The sequence below is a fragment of the Thunnus albacares genome, chromosome 3, assembly GCF_914725855.1.
Source record: "Thunnus albacares chromosome 3, fThuAlb1.1, whole genome shotgun sequence".
Lineage (NCBI taxonomy): Eukaryota > Metazoa > Chordata > Actinopteri > Scombriformes > Scombridae > Thunnus > Thunnus albacares.
The window spans coordinates 36,516,910-36,539,860 of record NC_058108.1 but is presented as its reverse complement, the minus strand read 5'-3'; the positions used below and the strand labels follow the sequence as shown (position 1 = coordinate 36,539,860).

Below are 22,951 nucleotides of genomic sequence, written 5' to 3'. Positions count from 1 at the left end.
GGGCCTGCTGCTTTATCCAGCTTACGAAACACCCTTCTTACTGTATTTGTTTCAGTTAATGGTGGTGGTAGGCGAGAGGTTGGGAAAGGTCGACCTGTCTGGTAGTTCGGCGTCTGCATCAGTGGGAACAGGTGACTTTTCCATTTTGCCTTTAAGTTGTTTGTGACAAATTTGTTCTCCAGTTTTTTGGGCATAAGATTTTTTATGCTTTCGTTATTGCAGATCTGAGTTTATATTTCACTGCTTTGTATTTTTCCATGTCCCCACTCTTGAATGCAGTATTTTTCTCTCTCAATTCAATTAGATTGCGTGAGAACCGGGGTTTATTATTGTTACCAAATTACGCCACAGATTTAATAGGTATGCAGATGTTCTTGCAAAAGTCCATGTATGATGTCACTGTGTCTGTGTATTCATCCAGGTTTTCACATGACTCATTCAAAGCAGCCTCTTAGTGTTTCACTTGTATCATTTGACCAGTTTTTAACAGTTTTGGTTGCAAGTAGGAACCAAGTGGATCGATGCGTGGTCGGATGTTCCCAGGGGTGCTTTTGCATACGCACGATAGGTGGATGTGATTGTGTTGTAGCGTCACCAGTTGGTTTCCAGTTCAAAGCCCAGAGTTGCAGCTTATGGTCGGTGCCACCTGGTCACGACCTTCCGGATAAGGAGTGTGGGGTGTTGCCTTTCACGCTCTGGAAACACGCCCCGCTACCTCAGACCGAAGCTAACGCTAGCTTACTGGGAATACAGAGCGCTAACATGGCAGGTATCGTTATCAAGTAACATTAAATTTAGTGAAATATTGCAACAATAGTCTGATTCAGTGTGAGTCCCGGAGCCAGAACTGTCAATCACAGCTGTCAATCAACAACCACATGGCAGACATCAAAGCCACTATTCATCTTTATACTGTATCTTATTATAGCAGCAATAATTTCCAAAATGACCACCAGCACACTTATTAGAGGGCCAGAATTTAGAGACTGAGACCATAACCGCTTGTTAAAAAACATGTATTTCATGAGAAGTTGATGCTTTTTGATTGGGAGTCTATTGGAGCCAGCATCTAGAGACCATCAGTGTCGCACTTTAAGGGACTTCCACATTGGCTTCAATTTCAAGCCGTGGCTGTTGCAGTTGAGGAGGTCGGGTTCTCCGGCGCCCTCCTGGGGAGACTTTGGGCTTTGTCCTGCTGAATGTCCATGTCTGTTACAGACAATTACAGAAGGTCCATCCTCCGGAGAGCAGGAATATCCACAGTTAAAGGTAATCGAGGTAAATGTCTCTGCACTAAAGCGTTGGACAGATGTCTAAAATGTCTTAAATATGAGCCAATGAGGGGACATAACTTCTGAAAGCAATGAAAAATGTATATATACATGAATTGTTATTTATATGTTGTATTATTGCATGTCATATAATCCCATGGATCATTTTTGATGATATGACGTGAAAATAAAAATTCAGTGATTCATTCATACAGGATCATAATGTTGAACATGATGGCTTGAACATATGGCTGCTCTGGAAGCTTCTTATATACAAATATGTGATTTAGTTTTGTCTTGCAGGTTCTGAAAAAGGCAAAATGTTGCCGAAATGTCAGCTTAAGAAATAAAATCAGCGCTGCAGAACCGTCAAAGTGCTCCAGCCTCTAAACATCAAGGTTTATGTGCTTGTTCTCTACCAGACTGATATGTTTTACTGTCTACCTGGATGTGATCTGATTTGATGGTATACCTGCTCTACGGCACCTCTACAGCCTGTTTTTCACTCCACTTCACTTCCTCCTAATGCATCTGCACTCAGACTGCTTAACTCTGCACACACACACACACACACACACACACACACACACACACAGTGGGTCAGAGTACACTGGGTGCCCTTGGCGAGACAGATAAGCCGGCGTTATGTGATTACGCAGCTCGGCTATTGTGCAACCCCATGACTCAGTGCTCTGATTGGAGGAGGCAAAGAGAGAGAGAGAGAGAGTTGTGTTTGTGTGTATACTGTATGTCCTCATGGATCATTCTGTTTAAAGTGTATTTGTTATATTCTGATATATTAATGCTTTGGCAATAACTTCATTGTTCAATTGTTCCAATAATTCATTGTTGGTTTGTTCTCTTTGCTTTTTAGTGAAATTCTGGATAATTTGAACATTTACTGAAATTAAACCATGTGTTTGAAGTTTAGAACTACTAACAACTAAGAGACATCTGAAAAATGACACAACTGCTTTTTTACAAGGGGTCACAAGCCAAAAACATTGGAAATGACTGGTTTAATCTTTAACAATGTGTTGTAATTTATAAGCTTATCATATAGGTTTTAATACAATGTCTTATCCTGGAAAATAACTGGTGACTTCAGCTGTCAGATAAATGCAGTGGAGTAGAAGAATAAAAGTAAAAGTAAAGCACAAGTACCTCAAAATTATACTTAACCACAGATTTGAGTAAATTTACTTTCCACTGCTGATGCAACAAGGTGTGATGAGATTTGCACACAAGTTTTCACAAATGTTTCTCATGTAACAGCGGCGAGTTTCAATCACTGTTTATGCCTGCAGAATTTTAACGTCTAGTCCAAATCTCAAAGTCTAAAAGACACCAAATACTGACTGAAATGTGAATAAAATAATGCAATAAAGTCAGTGTGATGACGCACTGTAAAAAGATAATACAGCCTTACAGATAAAAGAAAACAGGACGCACTGAGTTCATCAGCGGGGTGTTGGCGCTGGTTGAATCCTGACTATAAAAAGAGAAAGAAAGCAGGACAGAGAGGAGGCGAGGTGAACAGAGAGACAGAGAGGATTAGTGTTTTCAGCTTCAGAGGAGGAGGAGGAGGAGGAGGAGGAGGGAGGTTTTCCTCTCTGCTGTCAGCATTAACCGCTCTGTATTGTCACTCTGCTTGGCGACGAGCCGCAGTGTCATCTCACTTCACAGAGGAGATCAAGTGATGACTCGGGTTATGTAACCTCTGATCTCATCAGCGAGCGGCGTTTTTTCACGGCGAGGACGAGGCCGAATCAGCCGGCTGACTGCTGACTTGGCAGAGGAACCACATGACCTCACTGCACACCAAGAGTTAGTTTCCAAACATGTTGCTCGTTCATCAGCCGCTGACACCCGAGGCATCCAGACAGGAAACCTGCCCTCATTCTGTTAAACAACAATGTGAAGCTGCACAAGTCCAGACTTCAAAACCAGGAAGAGTCTCATTAACTTAACTGCTATTTAATGTCGCTGAAAACACATCACAACAATTATTCTGACTTAAACTCCCAATTTGTGTAATTGGGACTTGTTGCTACACACATTAGTCACCACTTGGCCTTTGCAAAGAGGAAGATAAAGTGTTGCTATCTGTTGAGACACCGCTAAGTGTTAAGGATGTGGCAGATGAATGATAACTAGTTGATGATGTGTCACATTTGTTTACTAGATGGTTGACTGCTACGTTGCTAGGGTGCTAGCAGTGTTTACTGGTGTGTTTAGTTTGCCGTTACCTGGTTTCTATGGCTTTCAGGGTGATTGACAGGATGTTAGTTTGTGGTGAGTAACATTTTCTACTGTACACTTGAAAAGTTAAAATTAAACCTTTTAAACTTTGCAAGATGTTTTTTTTAAAAAAAAAATTCTTTTACTTTGAAAAAAATGAATCTTTAACTTTGCATACTGCTTCGTATGTACAATTTATTGCGTGTCATTTTGAAACGCAGCACTTTTAAAGTCTTGTCGGTGAGCATATAGTGACCGCTGTGACTGACCTTGGTCCTGACCTGTCTGACTTCCTGTTTCCTTCAGCACAGAACCAGGTGAAGCAGGCGATTGGAGCACAGCAGATGAGGTGAGAGCTGCTTGGTAGGAGGCCAAAAATGTTTGAGTCGCCCTGCCAAAACAAACCTCCTCCGTCTTCACTACAATGAGGGCCGAGAGCCAAGAACAAATATGAATGGTCTGTTCCTTGAAGATCAGCAGAGGACAATAAAAACCTCCTCGCTGGAACATGGTGACTCAGAGCTCACTGAACTGGAAACCTGAGAAACTATTTTATCTGAGAAAGTGAAACTACAGCACATGGAAACACTAAATTAATTCATACAGAATTCTCTAGACTTTCACTGAGTTCACAGTGAGTTTAACTGTGTTCAGACAGAAAGAAGCAAATTTTCATCTCACATCAGTGACACATATTTGACCACTGGATCGTTTGTGTTTATTCACCCCAAACAGCCAAAATACCAACTGTACTTTAGCTGTAAACTAGCTAGCACAGTGTTTCTGCGTGGTTGTGTTTTCTCTGAAGACACAGTAAAGTAACAACAGTAACATTTGTGTGTCGTCTGCATAGCTTTAATAAGCAGTTTTATAGTCTTGATCCGTGATCCGCTCATATTTACACATGACAACAACACAGCTCCTGTTTTCAAATTATGAGCTAAAGATATATACTGATATATATATCATAAACATTATGGGGAGACTTGGCAGAGAAAGCAGCTGACGAGAAACATGCAAAGTGAGGAAAGTCAAGTCTAAAAGCCTCTATAGCGCCACCTGGACGCTACGGCATCCATTCCTTCTTGGGAATGTGATCAAGACATTTAATTATATTATTATAATCTGCCCATTAGATTTTAATATAACTGGAACTAGAACAAAGGTCCTCTGAGTAAATTTAATTAAAATCTGGCCAATAGCTGTTGAGATTATGTTGGTTTACTTGTTTAACCTTAAAGCTAAACTAAAGCAGATTAGACTCACTCAGTATAAACAGTTCTTACTATTTTTTCTGGTGAAACAAGTTATTCATTAATTAATAAACTATTATTATATTACATTTCTTCCTTGAAACGGTGTTTCGCAAATGAACCTTTAACCGCCACCACGCAGCTTCTCGGGCCACCGACCCCGGTGACGATGAGTTGTCGCCTCATTGCATGACATCAGCGGTAAACACTGTTATCATGCCAAGAGCAAGGGGTTATGGGTGAATGCCCGCCGCGGGAAAGGCTTTCATGTGTCACCAGATTTCCAGAGCTGGGCCAGGCAATTATGTGTTAGTCACTGTTTTCCTAACTGTTGAACTGTACTCAGCAGTGAGCTATTAATAGGACAGAGGCAATGAGACGATGAGGAAACTGAAGGCAAATTAAGGTGATTCATCAAGTGTTTCCACATCACCATTGATCAGATCACCATTTAGATATCATCATAAACAAATTATGTCATAGCTAATCCAGCAGGTCAGATTTTGGAGGGAAATCCTGCAGACTGCTTTACAACACAGAGCAGAGAGAGGGCGCCGTTTTACATCTTTCAGACTTCCTGCTGAGGATTCAGGAAGGTAAATGCTAGGTTGGATGGGACGGAGGGACGATCTCTCGCGAGGTTACAGTTTAGGTTAAAATGTTGCCAGCGTGTCGCAAATTATCCCTCCAGCTCATCCGATCTAGCAGCAACCAGTCTGGAAGCACTGAAAGGTCGACGGTCAAAGAAACAACTTATGGTCATCAGGAAATAACGGGGCTGATGGGAAATGTGGTCTTCATCTGGAGATACAAAAGAGCTGATGTGAGATAGATGCAACTCTATAGAGAGTCAAAGTGAAACCAGAACTTCCAGGTTCTGTTCCAGAAGTTAAAAAAATCTTCTTGGATCAGAACCTTTCTCAACAGTACATCATGTCACTTGCTTATGTTTAGATAAGAATGGGAGGTTTTTTTAAATACCATTCAATATTTATGTTTTTGAGCGGCCTGTGATGAACATTGTTTCCCATAAGCGATAGATGCTCACAGGCTGATGTTGCGTTGGATGGTTGCGAAAGATCGGAAAGATTCCCATGTTAACGACCTGAGTGTTTACATTATCCGACAACTCAGGAAGGTTTTTTGATAATTGAGTTGGTCGTATGAGGGTTTAAAATACTGAGCATTGACAAAAATATTATATCCAATAAATTTGGGTTTAATTAAGTTGACTGTGGTTGACGGGAGGCGTCCATATCTGATGGGTTTTCAGGCACTTCCGTATTATTAAGCACCAAATCGGATATATTTGGAGCTTTCAGGAGTTTCCCACTTATAATTATAACTTGGAGGTTGATGTGAACAATATTTACAAGTCAGAAACTTACAGTTACTCTGATATGACATGAATGTTTGCTAAACATCAGGGTTCGACAGAGGAGACGAGTCCATGAGCGAGCGCAGGGCGGCGGTGAGTTCAGTCGTGTCTGTAATTACAGCAGGACTGTTAGACGTCTTTACACAGCTCAGATTACAGATACAAACAGCAACAGTGATGCAGGAGGAAGCGTCGGGGAGTTTTATAGATATGGACGAAACCGAGTTATGGTGATGAAAGTATCTGCACTGCTGCATCAGTAGTTCTTTTAATGGGAGCTGTGGTTTTTTCTGTGCACACAACGAAAATGTTTTTTAACTTTATTAAAATAATAAAGGTTTAAATTTCTGACAGTAGCGTCTGTCGTGGAGCTGAACACTATGAGAATATTGAAAATAAACTCCAGGAATATGTTTCATGTTTTCATGAAGACAGGAAGACTTCAGCTCTGTATGCAGTTTAGACCAAAATGATATTCTTCTTTTAATCGGTGATGCTAACTGACAGGTCAACATTTCATCAGCTGTAGCTTAGTAGCTGATTCATTTTAAATCTGTGAGTTGGTTGAAATCTTTGCCTCTTTTTTAAGGTTAAGGTTTTTAATGTTAACTGACTTATAAGAAAAAGAAAGAAAGAGAAACCTGTACAAAGCGCTGCATAATACACAATGATGCAAAGACCAGTTATTACTGTAGGTAACAGGACAGACATGCTAACGTTACAGCAGACTGACACAGTTCATTCATTCCTCATGTTTACTCTATTTTGTGTTTGGAAAAGCAATAAAACTACACACGAGCCTCCAAACTCTTTGCACAAAGAGTATCTTTCTTTATATTTTTTGGTCTCACAACAACAACAACAACATCAATAAACACACACTTCTTCTCTGTTTTGGGAAGCTGTACAACATTTAGCATGTAGCCACAAATAAAAACAAGTCTGGTGATGTTTTGCTGAACTCTGCTGCAATAACAGCATATTCATCACTGTTTATTCACTATGATTAATTGATCAATAAATGAATTATTATCTTAGCAGCGAGTGTCTCTGCAGACGGCTTGTAGAAATGTTTCTCCTTGACTGAAATGCTGGGAGAAAAACAAATGGAGGAATTAAAGGAAAGATTTTTTTCCCCCTTTTTTCAGTCGTACATTGTAAACAGAGCAGTGTAGCTTTAAAAAGTTTAAAAGGCCTGATGTTAAGGAGGCACTCAGTGTCCATGGAAACTTTATATTTAGGAGAAAAACACCCAGATTGCAGTAAGATGTTTTTTTTAAAAAACCAGGGAGCTAAATGTCCTCTCTGTCCTCGCTCGGTTTCAAAGCCTTCCTGCTCTCGGCTGATGTCACTTCAGCGGGGGGAGGTGGAGGGCCATCGCCGTCCAATTTACAAACTCCCATTCATGTCCTTCCATAATAGTTCACACACCAGTGAACACACACAACGCTGCGGCCAAACATGAACCAACCAAACTTTGTTTAGGGATTCCTGTTTGGAGAGCCAGAATAGTGGATGACCTCATTGTTGTCGGGATGAATGGTTTGTTTGAAGCATCTGGAAAAAAAAAGCTTTTTCCAATCAGTCTGGAGGTCCTCTGGGATGAGAAGCACCGAGCGAAGCCGCCGCTGAAAACAGAGCGAGTGTTTATGGTGGATTTCCTGCCATTGCCACCCTGACAGCAGGTGACCAGCTGCTCCTCCTCCTCCACCTCGGTTTGTTCACTCGGAGGTTTCTGTCTTTAATCAATGGTGGACAATTACAGGAAAAGGCAACGGAGAAAGAGGTCATCACCACTTCTCTCTGCTCGTATCCGTCTTCCCTACACCGATCTGTATCTGCGCTCACTGCAAAGCCAGAAAAACATCAGAAACTCATGTCTGGATTGTTTATTACTCACCTGACCTTGTAGAATTTCAACCAAAATGCAGTTTTTACAGGAAGTTTAACTAACACAATGTTTCCCAAACCACGTAATGACTTTTGACTTTTCCTCTTATCGAAATATCTCAACAACTATCGGATGGACTGAACACATTCATGTTCTCCAGAGGATGAATTGTAAAAACTTTTTAAGGCTGCAGTTAGTGATTATTTTCTCAATTAATGGATTAGTATTAACAGAAATATTCAGTTTACAATGATATAAAAACAGACATAAGCAGCAAATCCATAAACTGAAGATGTTAAAACCAACAACTGCACCTAAACATTTAATTGATTATCAAAATAGTTGGTGAATAATTCTACTGTTGATCAACAACTCGATTAATTTATTAATCGTTTCAGCTCTAAAACTTTTATTCCTAAATGTATCCAATACTTTGGTTTATGACCAAATACCTGCAAACCAAACACCATGACGTTCCCTTCAGCCTCAGCTGTACTTTGTATTTAGCGCTAATTAGCAAACGTTAGCTAAACTCAGTTACAGTTAACATTATACCTGCAAAACATCACGTTAGCATGTTAGCCTATAAAACACTCCTGTGCAGAGACTCTAGCATGAAACTCTTAGTCTATTTTAAACCGTAACTTGCACAATACAGACATTAGAAAGAAAGATGTTAAAAAAATGACCATTGAACAGTTTGCAAGAATCTGGTAGATCAGGTTGCATTTACAGCATTTATGAATCAAATCAACTCATTACATTGAGACACTTTCTATGGCAGCGTATCGCTCGTTATAACGAGAAACCTTTTCTCGTTATAACAGGAAAAATGATCACATTATAACGAGAAAGTTTTGGAATTAAAATGTATTATTTTCTTGTTATTATAAGATAATTTATAATGTACTATCTTATTATGAAATTCGTTATAATGGTAATTTTTTCTTATAACAGTAGATGCTTTTATTGTGACAAACACGGGCTTCGTTCTTTCTACGATAGAGACGCAGACTAGACAATAACGTAAAACAACCCCATCTAGTTCAGGCTGCTGTGGAACAAATACTTTAAATGTATCTAAAATATTAAATCTGGACATAAAAACTGTGTCGGTCTGTATTTTAGCAGGTTCTCATTAACAGTGAAACTCACAGTAATTATCTCTAGAATATTAAGTTCCTTTATTTCATCCTGTTTCTACCCGTCTGTCATTTGTCATAATATGAGGTCCAGTTGCAGTTAATATCATACTTTCTTCATGAGCTGCTGAATAATATAACAAGTGTTTTTTCTCTTCTCGATATAATGATAAAGATTATAAAATGAATGTATGTTTTTGTCATGGTGGCACAACATTCCCATTTCAGTTTTCTGTGAACTTGTCAGACGTCGACCTTCCTGCAGCTCCACACTGCAGCAGTTTGTTCTGATGCATAAAGACGTCGCACGTTCCACAAAGCTTCCTGTCTACTGTTACCGACCAGGAGCCTTTTTTTTTTCTCCAGACACCGAACCCGAGACTCTCCCTGTAACCGGCGCTGCTTTCTGATGGATCCTCATCCTCTTCAATGCTCTGTCTGTCTGTCTGGCCTGTGTGTGTGTGTGTGTGTGTGTGTCCAGGGCGGTCCGGGCCTCTCGCCTGTCCCGCTCCCATTGTCCCACCGCTATTGAAGGAAGGAGCGTAAACCAACACTGCCGTTCCCATTCGGATTCAATATGGTGGAGACCCGACACCATGTGAAACGACGGCTCGGCTTCTCTCACAGGATCCAGTTGCTGAGGCAAAAAAAACCAAAAAAACAAAAAACAAAAATACGTGGCGCTCAGATGCAGCTCAGCGTCAGAGAGAAGGAACCTCGTCAGCAGCTCGGAGGAGAGGAAACAACAAGATGATTTTTGCTCAGTTACCTACATTCTCAATCCCTTAAATCTAAATATTAATAAAGATATTTATGGACGACAGTATCAGTCTGTCAACTGAAATAGTTAAACAACAACTGGATGGATTGAAGGCTCCTCAGGATGAAATGTGATCTAATTGTGACAGTATTAAGTTTCTTTCTAAATGCATTTGATAAACCAAATTAGCTTCATTCCTCTCTTTTTAACAGACAGGGATGTTTATTCACTCCTCGTATCCACAGAATTACGTTGGAATTACGACAGCAGGTCACAAGTTACATTAAGTAGTTTATTCTTAAAGCTGCATTAAACTGATGTTTTGTCCACTAGTTTCCATCACATTATCATTCATGTGGAGTCGTGTTTCTGTCCACCTGGTGAATGTGAGTCCAGTATTCACTCTCTTTTAGCTCTGTTTTTACTCTCTACCAACTCCTGAGGGAAATATCCATGGATGTATAAAGAGAACTGGATATGGCGTCGGAGGCGGGGCCCCGTTCATTCCTATGAAAATTGCCCAGTGGCGCATGAAGCAAAAATAAAAATCGACTTCCTGGTGTGAAAGTACCCGGATCTTCCGCATCGTGCGGCCCATAGAGCATGCGCACTAGTGACTTTCGCTGGCCGAGTCGGCTACTTCCACTTTAGCCCTCCGGCTAACTTGAGTAGGGATGAAACAATTCAATCATGCGGCTCTTCTAGGCTTCTGAAATGTGATCGAACCGAACGGATTTAATTCTGATAGTGAGACGAGTCATTCCGCGGAGGTTGTGACGCTCAGAAAAATTAATCCGCTGATTTACAGACGTCTCTTTCACAATGTAAGTCTATGGGAAAAAGTCTTTTTGGGTCAGTGTGCATCACGTGACGTTGTAATTACATGGTTTGGCCGCTATGTCAAATTTGCTTCAAAGCCTGGCGCTCTTCCTGTATCCGGTTCTCTTTATACATCCATGGAAATATCTGGCTCTTTAGCTACTAAATGCTCCACTATGTTCACCAGCTAGTCTACAGCTAACTGTGTCTGTTTGCCATTTGGTGCTGAGCAGGTAGTGTACAGCGGCTTTTTACAGCTTTTTCTCCGAAAACAACGCTAATAGAGCGCTGAGAGTGAACCAGAACAGTAAAGTTGCAGCCGGACAGATAAACAATGAGCTGAAACTCACTATAAAGCTCCGTGAAGCCGAGAGGAGCTGCAGAGTCTCTGATGATTCTCTGTAGGTTCATCACTACGAGCCACAACCAACACTGTTACTGTATAGATCAGACTGTGGAGTTATTGAAAATATTAATTATTAGCCACTTTAACATATAAAAGTGTGAACTAAAACTGTGAAGGTGGAGGTGGTGGATGGCGTGTAAAGCAGCTAAATGAGGTTTCAGTCCACTTCATGCCACAATCCAACAGATAATCGTCACTGTCTTTAGCATGCTAACAGCGAGGCTGTACGGGATAATATCTCCACAACTATCGGCTGGATTGCTGTGACATTTTGTAAAGATCTTAATGGTCATCAGAAGATGAATCCTCCTGAGTTTCATGATCCTTTGAATTTTCTTTTAACGCCACTATGATACTGACAGGTTTCAAATGAAATGTCTCTGAAACTGTTGGATGGATTGAAATGAAATTTGGCGCCAATATTCATATCAACGTCCAGATGAGTTGTAATAAATTTGGTGATTCTTTGACTTGTAATCTAGCGCCACCATCTGGTCAGCTGTAGTTTTGTTTACTGCTGATTAGTAAATGTTAACATCCTAAAATATGATGTGTTAGCATTAAGCTTTGCCTAAGTAGCATAGCTGTTGACTCTTCGTCTTCGTTTGAATTGTTCTTCCAAACCTCTCGGCCTGTCGCGCCCATCTTCCAAACTGTGCAGAAAACATCTGGAGAAAACAACCGGAGACCCCAAATTCAGCCTGTGAAGGTGATTCGTAACCGTCAAGTTTCTGACTCAGCATGAAGCGAGCAGCAGAGGGTTGAGCTACAGTTTATAATCCTGAAATAAAGAGGCTAGTCAGCAGTTTAGAGCAGTTGGTTATTCGGGTTGCTCAGCCGGATTAACTTGCTCGGAAGCCCCCGAGGCAGAAATTAACTGTTGTTAACACCCCCCCCCCCCCCCCCCCCCCTCTGTGCAGGAATACACTGGAATAATACATGCTGCAAGGTTTGTTGTGTGTTAATTAAACACATTATTTTGATTTCAGAGACAGAAACAGCAGCACAGAGAAGAGAAACCAGAGATTTAAAGGACAAGTTTACAATAGTTCAAATGTGTCTTAAACCATCAGTCAGGTGTCCATATGAGCAGTGAAAGAGGTTTTCCTCGCTGTAATCATTCCACCTGTTCATACTGGATATTAAAAGATCCTTCAAATGTGCTTTCAATGTCAGTGATGGAGGCCAAAATCCACAGTGTGTCCACACAGTCATTTAAAAGTAGATGTGAAGCTTCTATTCAGCTTCATCAGTCTGAGTTAGTCATATCAAGTGGATATCTGACACATTTACAGGTCTTCTAATGGTCAGTATAAACAGGAGGAATGATTACAGCAAGAAAAACATGTTTCACTGGTCATTTGGGCTCCTGACTGTTGGTTTAAGACACACTTGAAGTATTATGACAGAGACTGAGTCAAGTCTAAGTCTAGACTCCCCCAAGATCATTAAAAACCTCTTCAGACCGAGACCACACTCAAGTAACAACTTAGCATGAACATCTGCTGCGATTCCACTGAAATGATTTGATTTTGTTGTGAAATTGTTTTGAGAGCTGATATGATCAGACCTTACTGTAAGAGACTCTGTGTGTGTGTGTGTGTGTGTGTGTTTTGTTCCTGAACTCACAAAATATGAAAGACATCATTTTCTGTCTACTGGTTTGTCTTTTGCTGAGCTCTCAAGTTATTTTTCTCTGCTGTGCGACTGTGAGTGAAAGATCCTTCAGAGAGTTTTTTTTTTTTTTTGGCCAAATATGTAGAAAAATTAAAGGGATGGAAACTGTCAAGACTGTCCTGTAAACGTTCCATGTGTGACCCACTTGGCCGACGTGCAGGAACAAAAAGCTGCAGTTTCCACTGGAGTCCTGCTGACTGACTGACTGACTGACTGACTGCTTGAACTGCATGTTTTGGTTAAACGGAGGAAAAAAATGTGACTCATTTCATATTTTCCTGCGTTCGTCTTTCTCCTGGAATCAAACAGCAGCCGAAGGAGGTCAAACAGCACAAGACGGTTTAACTGACAATCACACGGTGCTTTGTTCTTCTGCTTACATGTAAACAAAGCATGAATACAAGTCTAGACATGTTCTCCAGGAGCTGATGAGTGACTTTTTTTGGGGGGGGAATTTAGGGGAATCATGAAGTGAAAAACTTTGAGGTAAGAGTTTCTGGTTTAATTTAGGCAACTAAAGCTAGTCAGTGGAGTATGTTACTCTTTTATCTGTCTTTTTCTTTCTTATTTTACATCTTTCATGAGGAGAAGTCTCATTGAATCCTCCCTTTTTTGGAGTCAGAAATAATAGATATAACGTCAACGTGAGTTTTATATGTATAGTTAACAGTCGGGAGGGTTTCAGCATTGACATCCGGTTGTGATTTGAGCTGGAAACACGTCTTATTTCTTATTTCTTATTTCTGAATAGTTGATATTTTCACCAGTGTGAGCAGATAAACGTGCGCCAGTCTGTGGTCGTCAGACATCTTTCTTGCTTTTTGGCTCCTTCAAACACGGCGAAGAGATTCATATTTTTTTTTTTTTTTTTTTTTTTTTTTAAATTCATCCCTTGATCTCAGTGAACCTCACACAGTCGGCTCGCTGATGCTTTTCCTCTTGATTATCCGCCGGCGAGCTGCGCCAGGAGAGTTGTTAGCTGTGTGTGTGTGTGTGTGTGTGTGTGTGTGTGTGTGTGTGAGGAAGATGGGGAACTTTCTGCTTCAATGGAAATACCACAGAGCTCCTATTACCCACAATGCATTATTCAGCCAGTCAGCCACTGAGCCAGGCTGATGTGAAATGGAGCAAGACGGAGAAGTTTAAAGGAGCATATCGACAGTTTTTGCATATTTTAGCTGATTAACTACAAACCCTGAACACTTTACAAACAGTATCTGCAGAAGCTTTTTATAAAACGCTCTCAGCTTTCAGACTCGTTTCCAAGCAGCTGTTTCTCTTCATTTTATATGACAATAAACTCGCAGAGAGATCATCCATCACAGTCGACGTTCACTCACCTTTTTCTCGTATTGTGCTGCAGAGTTGTGAGGAGGGAGGAGCTGTTTCAGACACCTGATTGTAAAAAATCTTGTTCATTTTGTGACTCTTCTACAGTTCGGATCACATGAAAACTCTCCTGGTTAAATCATCCGTATAAAAGATGGAACGACTGCGTTAGAAAATATCTGATTCTTGTATATTTCAGTAAGAAACAGCCAATCACGGAGCTTAAATTTGGTCACATGTCAGATGAAGTTTATCGTGATGAGAAAACTGATTTTATTACCTGCAGATTAAATCAGTTCGCTTTTAATTTCTGGGTCACTTTGAGTGAATTCGGTAACCATGGCGACACGTTTTGTTTACAACTTAAGCGACGACGCGTTTTGAATTCATTACGCTCTGAAATGCGCACATGGCTTCTTCTCCATAGCAACAGCAGCGGAATATAAACATGTAAGTAGGAATGCACGATATTGGATTTTTTGCCGATATCCGATATGTCGATATTTCCAACTCATTGTGGCCGATTGCTGATGCCGATATATGCACATATTTTTTTACAGTATTACACATGCAAGCATAGATTGTACTAAATATGATCAAGAAAGACAATATATGAAGGAAGAACTGAGGAAGACTGGAGTTCAGGAGCTCAGCATTAAAACTTTAATGAACCTGCCAAGTGGGAGCAGCAGTAGAGTTTTCATTGAGTTTATTAGACAGACAGGATTAATGTGTAGGATTTAATCTCTGGTCCACACTCCGGAGCAGAAGGTGGTGCTAATGCACCTAATACACTGGTTGCCAACCGCCATTATAAACCAAAAAGAAGAAGTTTTTTCCCCCCCAAACAGAGTGGTACATCCTGTCAGCCGAGGTGTTTCCTATCTGTGCAGCCGATCATAGTAGCAGCTCCTCCGCTGACTGTTTCCCTCTGACGTTCCCGGTGTTTCCTCCGCAGGCTGCACTTCAATCAGCTACCCGTCAGACCCGCTGCTTCTTCCCGCTTTAACCTGAATAACAAACCGGGACTCGGTGCTCTGATTGGATCCACATGGAGAGCCGGGGCTAACGTTAGCTGAGAGGCTAGCGGAGCGTTAGCCGCAGCATGACCGGAGAGAAGCACAGCCAGCTAGCCTCCAGCTAGCCTCCGCTAGAAGAAGCAGCTGGTCTGACGGGCAGCTGAGTGAAGTGCAGCCTGCAGGGTAGGCACCGGGACCGTCAGGGTGAAACAGTCGGTGGAGGGAAGCACAGTCAGGCGGCGGAGGAGAAGGCGACATATCGGCCTCTCATAATCAGCAGAAAATGTTCATTTCGGGCTGATGCTGATATTTCATTTTAGAGCTTATATCGGCCGATACCGATGACGTGCCGATAATATCGTGCATCCCTACCTGTAAGATCTTAATTATCTAGAAGAGTTTCTGTATTCAGTAACATCGAGGAGATCAATTAAAGAAATAATTGAAACGTAAATACAGAATGAAGAAAAACTCCTCACACTTCACAACTCTGTCATCATGTAGAAATGCAGAAAAACTTTCTGTGTTGATGCCTTCATTTAGCTCCCTAAAATCATTTTACTGATGAATGTTGTTGTTGGAAAGATAAACAATATACAAACACAGGCACCGTTTAAAAGACATTTAAAATAACTCTCTTAAATCTCAGATGTCCGAGTGTCTTTAAACGCCTCAACAAGAAGTTTTCAGATCAGCGACACACCAACAACTTTAACCAAACATTTAAAAAAGAAGGTGCAAAACTATTTAATATGATGAATTATCTTGCTTAATTAAAATGTTTTTGTGTTTTTATCAACATGCAGTGATGATAGTTGGTTGTACAGTCATGTTGGTGATTAATTTCCCGCCTTCAGACCAAAAACAATCAGCATAAACTAGCTGTGCAGTCTGTTTTAAAGTGTATCTGTCCGTCTATCTTAATCTACTCTGGACATGTTTTAAGACATATAAAATACTCTGTTAAAAACTCTCCATCGTGTAAAAATCCAGAATCACACCAGATGTCTTTCTCAGTGTTCACTGGAGGCTTCAAGTTTCCACATACTGGACCACGATTGGCTCCAAACGAGTTGTGATGTCATAAATCCTGGTCGTAGGTTCACGTGTTAAACTGAGATTTAAGGTGAAATCAGAGAAACAAACTCGTGCACATCATTCTGGGTTCATCTGAGCTTTGTTTGATACTTTGGCTGCTACGAGAGAGACTTTAAATTTCACATAAGAGCAGCTTCATGTTTGTTTTCATTGCGTTTATTACTCACTTGATTCTAAGTGCCCATAGTTTGCTGTTTCTCTACAAGGTTTCCACTTTGGTGAGAAGTTTCTATAAATCTGAGCACTTCCATGACTTTAAAAGAAAACAAATTTCACTCTGTGCTACTTTGTTGGTGGTTTCCATCTGCAGAGTTCTGCTATTCAGACACTTCTGGACTTCAGTGATTGAATAAACAACATTGTGGTCTGCGAGTGCTTCTTCTTCTTCTTCTTCTTCTGATGTTCAATGTAAACAAGCAGCCTCCGCAGTCGTCTTCACACTGTCAGGTCTATATTTAAGGAGCAGATTTCAGCCGCGCCCGTGGCTTCTCTGCATTTCCCATCATGTGCCTCAATCACCAGCCTGCCCTGCGGTCGCTCTCTGGTCGGCGCGCCCAATCGGCCACGCCCTCCTGTTACAGCGTGTTTATGAAGCGAGCCCACATAGTTTCACGGACACGCAAATAGGTCAGAACAGAGAGGCAGGCAGGACAAAACACAAGACGTCAGCAGCGAACACGTGTAGGTGTGTGTTTGTGTTTGTGGTTCTGCATACATGTGGGTGTGTATGCAAACACTCACTTTTTCTTCAAGTCACTGTTTCACCTGTTGTTGCACTGAAATACAACCTAAAGCTTCATGTCAAACAGCTTCTCACACGTCGTACTGTAACGTGTTGCTTCAGCTACAGATGATTGATGATGTTTGTCAGAGTTCTTCAGCTCTAATTACAACTTGAACGTCGACGTCAACGCTATTTATAAGTGGAGAAACTCAGAATTACGAGATGAACGGTGTTGTTGCGTCATACATCCTGGTAAAATCATATGCATTGAAGCGCAGACTGTCATGTTTTCTAAATGTTCCTTAATAGTCCAGGTGATATGTGAAAATTATGTTCACTTTTTCATAAAAGCATGAAACTTGGCAAACTTGTACAGTATGGGGCATACTGAACATTTTCAGAAATGGCGTAATTTGGCTGGCAGCCGTTTTGCTTTCCACCATGACAACATTAGGAACCAAACATGATAACACAGAAAAGGTGATGTCTACCCCCATGTTATGATGGTCAAGGATTACAATGATACCATATACAACATCATTAACTGTTCAGGTGAATAGTTAACCCCTTAACATCCACACTTTTTATAGAATTTGCACCATTTGGCCTTATAACAGAAGGACTATAAGGATTCACCTGAACAGTTAATGATGTTGTATATGGTATCATTGTAATCCTTGACCATCATAACATGGGGGTAGACATCACCTTTTCTGTGTTATCATGTTTGGTTCAGGAGATATGATGCAATATACATAATTAGGTTATAGCAGAAAGTAAATTGGTCGCCATGGCCACCACGAGGTGTTTTTGCAATGGCTTCATTTCTGAAAATGTTCAGGGCTCCAAACTGTACAAGTGTGCCCAGTTTCATGCTTTTATGAAAAAGTGAACACATCACCTGGACTGTAAGTATTGCTGTTATGTTATCTGTAGGTTTTTATGTGATTGTGTAAATCAGTAAATTTCGCTTTTATGAAACGCTTACAGGAAATCCAGCAGTCGTCTTATTTTATGAAGTGTATCCGTTGCACTTCCTTGGGCTTTACTTTCTATTTTTGTCATGGACTTTCCCTGGGAAGCTGTTTGACAGTTTTTTTCTATAAGTGTGAAGTGAAGTTAGTCATTTAGTCACGCTGTACGTGATGTTAAACACGCGCAGAGAGAATTTATGCAAGAGAAACCATGTGAATGCTTTGTTTCAGCACCAGTACAGCTGCTGTTGCTGCTGGATGGGAAACAATATGCTTGAAGACAGTCCTGTCAGTGTGGATGTTACCTCACAATAAACACACACACACACTTCCTCTCTGCAGATCTGATGAGCAGGACGAGTTGTTGTGTTTTGTGTGTGATGTCGGGGGACCTCACTCACATTTAAAATCATTTTACTGTACTGCACACACACATACACACTCTGGCCTTGTCATCAGCAGTAATGGAAACCAGCAGCAGCCTGAGGGGACGTCACCGTGGACGACAGAGCGAGCGGAAAAAAGGACGGGAGGGGGAGGGGGGGGGGGGGGGGTTGGGGAGGGGGGACACACAGAGAGAGGAAATGTGATGGGGATTAAAGAGGGAGGCCTGTTTCATGTTCGCTTCAGGGGGGGAAATAAAAGGAGGAGGAATCACAACAAAACCAACAGGCACAGACTACGGTGGCCTTTAACGGACATTTTTCCCCTTCCTGCTCGAACAAAGAGCGACAAATTGAAGCCACGGAGCTGACGAGGACGTTACATCATCAACACAGAGAGGAGGAGGAGGAGGAGGAGGAGGAGGGGGAGGAGGAGGAGGGGTCCTGAGAGGCCGAGCCTGAGAACAACTTGTAGCTGCGGAGCTATTTTTGACACGACTCTCAGAGGAGGGAGGACGTGTATGAATGTGTGTGTGTGTGTCGGGAGGGGAGGGCGAGCTGCAGAGCGAGATATGCACTCGCATTCCAATGAGAGTGTGGCTGTGCAAGCCAAAGAGCACAACACACACACACTCACACACACACACACACACACACACACACACAGACGATGCATTAGTGAATTTGACACCGACCACGTCTGACTTCAAATTAATTCTAAACCTGTTTCTAAATCGAAACCTAAACTCTCACTGTCTGGAAGGCAACACAAAGGAACTTCATCTCACTGCTCGCACACACACACACACACACACACACACACACACACACACACACACACTGTAATACCACTAGTCCACATCTTGAAAACTCGTCACACAGTCAAGTTGACCAACACACTGCTGACACAGCAGCTCATTTTACACACAAAAAAAGCAAAATCCTTCCAGCAGACATGAACACAACAACTCATCTGTCAATCAAACTCCCAACAACAGGAAGCACATGAGGATCTTTTTATATCCATGTCTGTGAAGTTACATCACTGTTTTATTGTGTTTATGTGGTTTTAATTGTTGATAGTGTAAATATAGTGAGATGTGTAGCTCTCTATAGAACGTACTACTTTATTTCTGACAGCACGTCTTGTTCTTTGGTTGAATATAGATGTATTTCAGTATGAATACATGTTAGTGTTTGAACATAAACTGAAGAGTTTGGAAGTGAGGATGTAAACATGTCAAATGTTTTGTTGCTTGTTTGTGTTTGAGTCACTGAACGCTTTCTGTCACAGTTTGATCCATGATTGTTGCTGTTGTGTCGACTGAAAGGTTTTGAACCGTGCAGGTAACCAAATGTCAAAAACTGTTATCTGATGGCAATTTAACACGTTGGTCTCTACAGATAAAAAGTGCGACTATATTCCAGCTTCCTCTGATGCAAGTAGATTGAAATTTATACTGAAGTTCTTTACAAAGTACAATGTAGTACAAAGTCCAGAGGTTGTGATATGTAGTATAACAAGCTACTGAAGCTGTAAACAGAACTGTGTTCCTGCACATGCTGAGTAGCGTCTTCCTTACACAGAACTACTCTCCAGAGACTGAAAACGTGATGCTGTTATTAGTCTTTGGAGCCGTTTCTAAACAAACTAATGTGACCAAACTCTTCATGATGAAGGAACATGTGACCCAGTGCAGCGGTGTGACTCACTGACTTGTTTTTAATAGTTTCTGGACAACAACGGAGGAATAAGACAATACTTGTTAGTAGATCAGTTCATTGTTGGTTTGGATCCAAACATGAGATTTGTTGACAAGAAGAAAAATCACCAGAATCATCCTTTAACTTTCTTAAAAGCAGCTGCTGTAGTGTAGCTGAGTCGTCTCAGAATATGCAGAGAGAGAAGAAACACGCTGATGAAGGAAAACGCTAATTGAGTTACGGAGGCTGGACAGGAAGTGACGCCGGCGATGCTTCAGGCCTCTTCTTCTGTCAAACCTGTCTTGAGAGGAGAGGATGACACTCGCAGCTGTTGCCACGGTAACCTGCCTCTCAGCGGGTGAGGATTCAGAGAGAGATGACTGATGGGAACAGACTGTCCCGAGGGGTTTTCAGTGACATAAGACTTCTTCTTCTCCTCCTCCTTCTTCTTAATGATTTTTTTTCCATGGAACTCAGTGAGCAGAGAGTCTGATCATCAACTCTCACACTGAGCAGGAAACTGGTTTGATGTGAACAGAAGCTTGTGGTTATGTTTGCAAACATCCTGGTGGTTGAGAGATTTAATCAGCGTAACAAACCACAGTAGGTCTGGATTGTGTAATCATACTTTGAGAAAGTGTGTCACTCAACTTCAGATGGTTGTAAAGACTTCATCAGCAGCTGCTGTGTCAACAATCAGATATGAATCTTTACTCTGCTTTCCTGGCATCACTGCTATAATCAGATTAAAAGCTATTATTTTTCTGTGTTATCAGATGTGTTTTGCCGGATGAAGAATGTATGTGTGAAACAGAAACGACATGAGTAAAAGATGTTTGTATGATTTTGAAGCGTTGCAGCTGCAGTGCGACTGTAAGCAGTATCTTTCCAAAACCAAAAGTACAAGAGCAAAATTCTCACGAACGCTGGTGCATATGAGGACATTTAAAAAATGATATATATGTATTAATTATGACATGAGTACATTAGTTATTGTTCTATTTATGTCAATGGTAATATAACAAAAAAGTGGTATTTAAGTATTTGAAAAAGACCTTACACTTTATGATAGATAATACTATAGTTAAAGCACAAATGGCCATCTGTTCTGTAGCCTTGGTTGCTAAGGTGGTTGCTAAGGTGTTTCCATGTGTCGTTCACGTTGTCCAACATGTACGGATGTATTTGACAAGTTGACATTTGGAGTAAAGAAGGAGAAAAAGAAGTGAAATCCTGCTACTATAGTTTGTTTACGTAGCCTCCGGAGCCGGAGGAAGCTTCCTGAAAGCTGACCAATCAGAACAGAGTGGGCTCATCAGGAGGCGGGGCCTTAAAGAGACAGGAGCTAAAACGGCCTGTTTCAGACAGAGGCTGAACTGAGGGGCTGCGTAAAGGACCAGTAGAAGATCAATAAGGAGTTTTTAACTGGAAATCATGCAAAGATATTCCAGTAGAGCCCCAGAATATAAATATAGACAAAGTAAACAAAGTTCAGAGAGGTGCTGTGAGCATTTTTACGCTCATGCCACAGCATCATTAACTTCACAGATTATTTAAACCTTCAACCTACTAAACACCAGACCAGTACAGTGTTACACACAAATTATTTGTAAAATAAAGCAGAAAATCAGACAAAGATCTGTTGTTCTGCTGCCACATTTACTCATGAATATGGAAGTAGTAGCTAATTATCAGATTACAGGAACCTACCTGTCAGTCTGTTTATGTAACACAGTCTCGTTCAAAACAGGTGAATGTTTAAAGAAAACACAAAAATATTTCAATGTTGACACTAAATGTTCAGCGTGCCGCAGCTCCTCCTGCCTCCTCCGCCTCCGGAAAACACACACACTCAAACTTCCTAATTACATGCAAGTCATAAACACACACACACACACACACACACACACACACACACTTGTTCTTGGTGTACCAACAGTCCATGTGGGTGAGAGAAAGGTCACATAGTCTCCACATCTCCCTCCTGAGTCGTCACTCATATGAAAAAGGCCAACGCACTTTTACTATTTTACTCTCATATTCACACAAACACACACACACACACACACACGCACACACATCACATCTCTCCATTATCCCTCTCCTGTGGCTGCGTCCAACAAGGCCGGCCATTCATCCGCCACGCAGGACGACGTGCCTGGAATCGGATCGCTGCTCTTCTTAAAGCGGCCGAGCGAGAGAGAGAGCCGCACAATGACCGGATTGTGTGTGTGTGTGTGTGTGTGTGTGTGTGTGTGTGTGTGTGTTTGTGTGTTCAACATGCTCACACCTGAATGCTAATGGAGCAGCATTACGTTATGTGAATCAGTGAAAGGGTAGGCGGAAGAACAGGACAGACAGGTGTGGTTTGGTGTTATTTGGTGCTATTTTAACACTTTATTAACATCTCTGAGGAAGCTCCTCCTCCTCTAGTGGCCCCTTCTTGACTCCATCTCTGAGGACATTATTATGTTGCTAAAGGGCCCAAAACAAAACATGGATGTGTGGGAGGAAACTGGAGCAGCAGAGGAAACCTACTGAGCTTGGGGAGAAGTTTCCTGAGGCTGTAGCCAGGTTTCCATCTGAATTTACAGAGAAATTTAACTGAATTTCAAGAAAATCTGCAAAAGAAAATACATGTTTCCATCCACTAATATCAGGAGCTGGTTCATCAAGACAAACAGCTGTCAGATCTGATGTTTTTGTCTCTGTTTACATTTGCTTTTATGAATAAAAAGAGGTGGATGGAAACGCACCTCGCATGGCTTCGCTTCAGGGAGGTGAGTCAAGCATTTCAAAATAAGAGCATACAAACTCCACATAGAGGCAGCTGCTGGAGCATCTACTGTGTATTAACAAGTCCACCATTTAAATATGTCTCA

At 41.3% G+C, this 22,951-nt stretch overlaps 2 long non-coding RNA genes across 3 annotated transcripts; one reads left to right on the top strand and one right to left on the bottom strand.

The window, feature by feature from the left end:
- The first annotated feature begins 682 nt into the window (after positions 1–682).
- Positions 683–4,548, top strand: LOC122974986. Its single transcript, XR_006400522.1, has 3 exons — positions 683–1,269; positions 1,575–3,566; positions 3,819–4,548. It is a non-coding gene; the product is annotated as an uncharacterized LOC122974986 (long non-coding RNA).
- A 268-nt stretch (positions 4,549–4,816) lies between these two features.
- LOC122975005 lies at positions 4,817–14,475 on the bottom strand. 2 transcript variants are annotated; one of them, XR_006400535.1, is made up of 2 exons: positions 14,179–14,475; positions 4,817–7,990 (listed from the first exon to the last, which is right to left on the bottom strand). It is a non-coding gene; the product is annotated as an uncharacterized LOC122975005 (long non-coding RNA). The 2 variants fall into 2 exon arrangements; XR_006400536.1 differs by lacking the exon at positions 14,179–14,475 and adding an exon at positions 9,519–10,291.
- Between the last annotated feature and the right edge of the window lie 8,476 nt (positions 14,476–22,951).